This window comes from Cupressus sempervirens, chromosome 8 (genome assembly GCF_028749045.1).
Source record: "Cupressus sempervirens isolate cs-2001-9-10 chromosome 8, ASM2874904v1, whole genome shotgun sequence".
NCBI lineage: Eukaryota > Viridiplantae > Streptophyta > Pinopsida > Cupressales > Cupressaceae > Cupressus > Cupressus sempervirens.
In genome coordinates this window covers 262,889,349-262,897,616 of record NC_143125.1, presented here as the reverse complement: position 1 = coordinate 262,897,616, position 8,268 = coordinate 262,889,349, and the positions used below count along the sequence as shown (strand labels likewise).

The 8,268-nt window shown below is 34.0% G+C and overlaps 1 pseudogene; it reads left to right on the top strand.

Moving 5' to 3' along the window:
* Positions 1-6,363: 6,363 nt before the first annotated feature.
* LOC149542463 (microtubule-associated protein TORTIFOLIA1-like) lies at positions 6,364-7,891 on the top strand (annotated as a pseudogene).
* Positions 7,892-8,268: the final 377 nt, after the last annotated feature.

The window sequence follows — 8,268 nt, the reverse complement described above, 5'->3', positions numbered from 1 at the left end:
AAGAAAAGACTTATAAAAGTTTATACAATTGGGATGAAAAACATTAGTAAGGGACATTGATTGCGAGCACAACAAATATATTGTTCACAGAAATGGCAATGAAACTAACATTTGTATTTGTGCCAAGTACAATTAATTATGTTATGTATCACCACATGGGTACCATATGCAAAAGAAACATTAAAAGCCATCATACAATACTATCTTTGATCAGTCTCTGAAACAGATGACTCTTTTCCCCATGCTGATTCTCGAGTTTGATGCAAGGCCAGTGATTCAATGCAAGGCAGATACACACTGCTGTATCCACAATGCATTAGAATTGGCATTCCCCAGATGATGAAAGAAGCTAAAAGTGCCAATAGAGAAAAGCATAATAAAACCACCTTAATCCACCAGCATATGCAATACTTGTCTACTTTTTTCAAAACTTGCAACCTCCCAAATTCTTGGGGCTCTGGTTTATCTAAAAAACCTAATCTAACATAGCATCATGGGAAACATTAACTCAAGGAGAAGAAATTAGTTGGTTTTTCTAAAAGCATGAAAATAAGGTGCCACAGCTTCACCTTCTAGTGATAGACAAAAAAATCCATTGCAGTCCTTATATAGAAATATAATGATCAATAACCCATGACACCATTTTCTGATGGCAGCTCACAATCAGAAAAATTCAAAAGGAGTTTTCTCTAATTACTATGTTCTGATTATGGCTTAAATACATGTCTCTTACTCTGCTATGAAAAAATTATAATTTTACCGGAATGCATGTGTTGGTGTTGGTTACGGGAAAGATATACAAGACCATCCATAAGAACCAATAAACATAGACGTCAACCTTTGTATTGCATATCCAATCATTAATTTCCATTGAAATAATTCGGTCATCTACTGTATAAAAAGAAGCATGTGTACCTTGTAGGAACTTTAATATTGCAGCTGTAATAAAAACGCTTAAAACCTTCTTGAAAATTTCTCCTTTAAATAATCCTGTTGGTTCACCTGAACCATTACAAGCAAGAATTATCATGGCCTGAATATCCATATGCAAAAATCATACTAGTTGTTAGGGAACAAATGATGTAAGCCTGCTTAGTTATCATCTGATGATTTCAAAAAGTATTATGTACCTGCAAGGACAAAATGTAAAATGTCCACATTCTATCAAAGCTTCGAAAAAGGTGCCAAAATGAACGAATTTCAACAAAATTTGTCTTTCCCAGCCATCCTTTTGTGTCATTTGTTAAAATAGTCTGCACCGTGGAAAAAGCTAACAGTTATAAGACAAACAAGAAACACAGACTGTAATTAATCATTGTGTCGAATATCTTCATTTCAATTTAAGAAATTGTGATCAATGAAGAGTTTCTTTGGGTGAGCGTTCGCAGCTAAAATTGGCTTCATCTTCACTCTAACTATTCACTTTTAGACAAAAAGAGTTTGCACTGTTCATTTACACTGAAACCTATTAATATTTATTTGGCCCATTACTGAGAAATGCACACATCTTTCTAACAGTTAAGACATATTTTTGGAGGTGTTGCTAGTTTTCTTTGGAGAGAAAAAATTGGTATGAGACTCTTTGTCATTTCTAACAGGCCCTTCAAATGCTGTAGCATTTCAATGTCATACAGTCTGATATGCTTCAAGAATCTGACCGAGTTGAAGATCTCAATAGAGGCCAAAATATGTGAGCACTAGTGCAGATTTGATAAGAGGAGGAAAGTAACCAGCCTTATCACTACAATGGACTAATTTATTTAGTTGTCAATTCTTTATACAAAAGGACACATAAGGCAAACAATATCACAAAAAAATTATCATTTCCTCCACATTTCCCTAGCGAGCATACTACCTATTTCAGACATAGCATCATGTGCCATCATGTGAAGTTAGGAATTTAACCTGAATCTGTCTTTAATAAACATGAAAGATATAAATCCTGGTACATAGCAATTCCTCAACTGAGTTGTATGAATAGAAATTAAAATCTTGTGTGCTGTGATTAATCTCAAGAACATCAAATCTAGAGTCCCTCTTGTGGATGCACATTCATCATCAAATAAGTGTATCAAAGACTTGCAAATCAGATAGTGATCTTAAGATATTTGTTACACCAATGAGAGTCTGACGCTCTCTAAGACTGAGAAAACTTATCTTTGCTAGTTACCTTTGAAACTGACACCAAATTCAAAACAAGAAAAAAAGTAGTGCTTGATAAGCGAGATGATTATTGAGCTTACAGTAATCTTGTATTCCTTTCAAAAGCTTGAATGAAACATATCTCACTTCTACTATCAACCATTTCTACAAGATTCTTGCATGAGCAAATCTGAAAGAGTCAAAACAAGCAGATAAGAAACTACTTAACTAGTAGAACACACAACTTTGAAGTTGATGAATTCCAACAAAATCAAAACTCCATTATCAGCAATTTAGAGAAAAGCAATAAATGTGGAGTGTAATTGTAAAAGTAGAAAAAGAAGACCCAAATAAACTGTTCATAAGGCTGAAAATAAGAGAGATGAAGTAATAATCAGTTTGGTTGTTTGTTATTTTACTCCAGAAAGATTGGAAGTTCTACAAGAAGATAAGTATAGATAAAAATGACTCGATGCTGCATTAAAACAATGCATTTTTTTTACTTTCAACACTCCAGGAGAAATAGTTGTAGTTGGCAATTTTAATGCTAGGATAGAAAACAATCAATATATTCAGTGTGGAGTTATATAGGTGGGAACAACAACCCTCTATGGCTACAGAAAAAATAGGATCACTTTTGGAAAAGGACTTCACATGATGAGAATGTATATCGCACTTTGGAGCAAATTTGTTAGGACTATCTAGTTTATGGAATGATTATCTATAATGGCATGAAAAATTGGTCGAGGTCCAGTGAAATCACTTGTAAAACCTACCATTCTTCAATTTAGCTAATGAGGAATTGTGCTTCTCATCCTTGCAAGATTATGCCTATTTAAAAGCTGAAAAATTCAGTGCAGCTTTGACTGTTGATCATCTGATACAGCATCTAGAGCAAAAACATAAATCAAAGTAGATATTTGCATTCAATGCCAACCTCAAAACGATAATATATGATGTGTACATACATTATAATTATGTTTGTTTTAAGTTTACTGGGGTCTCAAGGAGTTTTAGATTTAGTTTAGGTCTCAAGGAGCTTTCCCTGTACTTTGTAGACTGGTTGTACTTTACACACAATTTTGTTTTGTGTTGTCACAAAAAAGACAAATTAAAATGCTAGTTGTTGCTACTTGATGACAGTTAAATGAATGAAATCCAGATGCCTTAAGGAGCTAATGAACAAGATACAAAAGGGGTTTTGATTTGATAGCATGTTTCACATGAACAAATCAATTTGAGAAAAAACTACACAGCCACAGTTGAAAAATCCAGATAGAAAATCTAGTAATAAACATAAGTTAAAAAAATTGACTGTAAAGTTTTAGCTCAAAGTATCACTATTTAAATTGTATACTACTTCAACACCTTTTGTTCTGAAGGATCTATGTTGATTCTCTGCAATGTACTTTTCTGTCTCTCCTTTCAAACACCACTCTATCTATACTCTAGCAATTATCTGCTAACGACTTAATGGCTTTTCAAAACAATGAAAAAAAGAAAAAGAAAATATTAGAATCTGTCAATAGATACAAACTGTTTATGAGGAGATTTTCTTACAGAAGTTACATTGTAATGAAGCTATTTATAAAAGGTGCAAGCACTAACTATTTGAATAGTTCATGCATATAGACAAATATTTATGGTAGAAACCAATATATCCCTAAGGATCTTTTAGAGAAACATTAGAAAGCAATCATTCATGTTGACTTTAGAATATAGAAAGCATGTACTCACAAACTAATGTATATTCTCAGGTAAACAACAGAATCAAGACCTGCATACTCAATGAGCTCAGATTCAGGCATTCTCAGAGCCTCTGGAATCCAATTCCAGAATTTGATGTAGATTCTGCAGTCTAAATTAATGAATCTCCCTACTGATGTCCTCAAATCGATTGGACTGTGCCTCAACCCTTTCGGAGAATTGCAAATGCCAACAAGAAAACCAAAGCAGTGAGAAGGTGTAGTCCTGCAGCAACTCTAATATCCTGCAGTGTTGCCATCTACTGCAATTATGGTGAACTCTGAACCCTGGAAATTTGATCAGGAAAAATGCACTCTAGAGTGCTTTTTCAAAATGTATCCAGCCATAAAGCAATCATTTAAAATGACAATAATGACTAAAAAATACAAAAAAGCCTGTTAATTAAACTAAATGGAAATTGCATGGGATTTATCCTGATTCCCAATTAGTTGAACAATCCATAATCATTCAGGGGAAATGCAATAATTTTGCATACTAGATGAGGATAGTTACTGGGGAAATGGATAAAAGATAATATCTAGCTAGAAAAGAAGAATTCATCTTTCGATGCTTTCAGAAAAGAATTATGATGAAATTGAATTGAATTTATAAAGAACGTGTGAATAGTCTCATACAACAACTATTAAAATTTTCATCAGATAATTAACCTTATAACAGAATCATGAGAATACACACCAACAAGAGAATCCATCTTCATAAATGTAGACAATACCAAGCAGTTCACAAAATTTTAAATGTTTGCTGAATTAAAAAGTTTAAATTATTCAATCACTGTCGTTATTGAATGAATTTACCATTATTTTGAGGCTGCTTTCACGCCAGTTAATTTAAAACATTATTTTCTTAATTTACCATTACTGTCATAGTAAGGCTTTAATAGGAATGGCAGTCATTCCATGAAAGTAAAGGTCTAACCTTCATGGAATGACATGGTCTAACCTGTATTATAGTTTATTAACATCTCAAATGTAGATTCGTGGGTGAGTAGGGTGATCACAGTGAAGAATAGTGAAGGAAAAACAATGAAATGGTGGATCGGGTATAGCACTAATTAATCTAGCCAAACAAAGGGTATGTTTTGTGTTTGGGAACATTGTATAATGTTTAGTTGATGGTGAATCCATCCCCAATTTGGTTTAGAAGGGTGTGGAACCGGGAGATTGAGGAAGCCCTAGAAAGCAAGGGTTTGAAGACAAATTTGGGGGTTTTGCATTTGCAGGGTACTGAAGTCTAATTCCTTCGGGATTTGATCAATTTAAGACATAACTAGGCTCTTTCCAAGAATTGGGATTGATAAGAGATCATCAAAGGGTACTTCCTTTGTTAGATTGGCTAATTTTGTGCATTAAAATAGGGCATCTATTATAGATAGTGGGGTTGGTTCAAAGAAGTCATATAAAAGCTTTTGATATGTTGAAGAACTCTATAAAGGGTGTTTGAAAATATCATTGTCTTACTTAGTGCCTTCAAAAAAGAAAGAGTTATTCCCATTTCAAGTATGCAGCAGGGTTGGTAGAAAATTGAGCTTTTGAAGTAGTTTGAGGTGTTGTGGGAATTGGGGTATTTGGATTATGTTGGAACCTTAGAATCCCTCGAATCCAAGTAATTGGGAGTTTGATAACTCTGGTTGGTAAACTTAATTTTTGCTTCTAGGATTGAACCATGTAGGTTTTGAGTCAAATGCATTGACCCATGTTTCATGAGTCTTGGTTCAGAAGAACCCATCTCTCATGAAAATGAAATGAACACTGCATTCACTGCATCTAGGTGAGAAATCATTATAAAGAGGCCATTGTTTAATCTTAGCACCCATGTTTCTTCAAGCTTAATATTTTTGTGGTTTTGCGTTGAGAAATCATAATGAAGAGATGTCCTAAGAAAGAACTGATACACATGTTCCCGCGGGAGTACTTTGTCTATGCTTGTAAATGGTAATCATGATGCTTGCAAGTAATAGTTCCCCAAAATGTCTTTGTTAGCAAGCTTTGATATGTTCCTTAGTAATGTGCTAAAGCCTAAATCTAAAGATATTATATTTATATGGGCTCTTGTGTTCTAAGCAGTAGTTGGCCCGCTAGATGATGTTCATTTAATAGAGGCTACATGATGAGTGTTCAAGGGTTGCTTTGATTACTCTCTGCTTTTATTTGGGCATTTTTAAAGCAATATGTTTATCCTTTTATCGGATAATTTTATACACACTATAATGGATGGTAGGACTAAGCATAAGTTGTATTCATTGTTGATCTGGCCTGTTAGTTGATTTTATGCATGCCTAGATGGAATTTAAAACTTTTTGGGTGCACTGTGAAGTACGAACACAGATGATAGATCAAAAATTAACTGAGCATAAAGTTTGAAATGTGCTTAGTACTTTAATTGTTTGTAGTTGCTTGCATTTTGTTTCTAGATAGTTAAAAACTTAAATTTTATTCTCAATTGTTGTGCTTTCAAATGTTTATGGGAAGCTCACAAGATGGGTTGCATTCTCTAGAAAATAGGGTACATGGTTTTGAAAGAACTATAGATGAAATGGCTCAGGATCTTTCTTTATCAGCTGGTAGGATCACTACTGTTGAAGATGGAAGGGCTAGTTGTTGTAAATTCCCTGGTTTTGTGCTTTTAAGCTCCAAATTTTGGAAGAAAAATGAAGGCAGATACCCACCTGCAAAACTTGTTGCATCTAAGGGGTCATCAACGAGTAGATCTAGAAGAGGTGCATCATACAGAGCTAAAATGGAGACCAATATATGGGATGCGAAGTTCAAAGGCTTGCAGGGTGGTTTTATGGTGAATCCCTTAGTAGATGTCTAGGGGACATCAGAGCGGGTGACCACTGAGTTTATTTCAAATGACACTCAAAGGTCTATATTGGAAAATTTGAAAGGAAATCAAATATTTACCAAAGCAGGAGACATAAATAGGTCTAATGAGGGTCCCTCGGTAAGGAGCACATTGCAAGTATCAGAAGATGAAGCTATTACTTTCTTTGGTATGTACGTTGCAAGCAAGGATGCAAAAATAGAGGTGCATGGTTCTGTGAAAGAAAATTCATGGCCAATAGCCACTAACAATTTATTGAATAGCAAGATAGGTTAGGGTAGTGTTAGTTTTTGGAGTGTTTGGACACAGTTAGTAGAATTTCTATGGAAAGGGGATGTAGAGTCAACATTTGGTGAGGTCCTCTACATTGGTGATGTTTTCTTGTTGATTAGGCTTATGAATCAGATTGGTCTTGTGCTGGAATATTTATCTAAAGGAACCATTTTGGAAATGATGGAAGCTCTTAAACATTTCTTGTTGAAGCAGAAATTCTTGGGTTCAGTAATCCCCTAGATTCAACAAATGATATATCCAATGAACCTGTACTAATAGGACGTGTATTCTTTTGTTTTGGTATAATGATAATTATAGTTTATTTCTTCAGCTAAAGGTTATGATTTTTTGTTAATTTCGAAGATTATATTGGTGTAGTCCCTTAAAACAATTACTATGATTGCATAATTTACATGTCATCCCCCATCTCTCTATTATCAAGAAATTGTAAGAGGTCTTTTTAAATATTATATCCCTCAACATTTGCATGATTGTCATGGAGACTGGTCCAGATCAATGGTGGGGTTTACTAATTTTTGTTTCAAATCTAGGATATCTTTTGTGCCCAACATTTAATTTTCTTTTCTCCAAATTTCTGCACAAGTATCCAAACCAAAGCACCATTTTGAAAGAAATAACCAATATAATTTTCTTATATTATTTCATTTATATTACATTTTTTCTTGATGCTCAGGTTGTTGACTTGATCACAAGCAATGGCTCAAATTATTTGGGCCTCTCTCTTGATGTAAAGAAAGACATGTTATCAGCCTTATAAGAGGCTTCATCAAAGCATTTTTCTAATTCTTCAAATAGAAACTTCATTGCTTAGAGTGCATCCAAGTTGTCTGTTCTTTGTATGGTGGACTGATTGAAAGGTAGGTAATCAAAGGAGCATAAAATATTTTTCATGTCAGCACTTCTCTTTCTTCCAATGGAGATTGACAAAAATGAGTCGAGAGCTTCTCTATATTATCTTCTTTAGGTATAAAAATGTCCCAATTGAACACTCACTTCCACCAAAGAGTATGTTGTTCCTTTGTCATAGACACCAGTCTACTATTTCATGATGATTTTGAGATTTCGTAAGCATTTTAGCAGCCTAGTAAAATTTTCTATCAGATTATAAGATATGGAGAACTACTTGCTAGATCAAATATGTGGACGTGTTCCACTTTTGAGTTATAAATAATTCTTCATTAGTAAGCATGTAGTTGAGAATGGGATTGAAGAGCTATGAGAGTAGAAGATATTCAGTAGGAA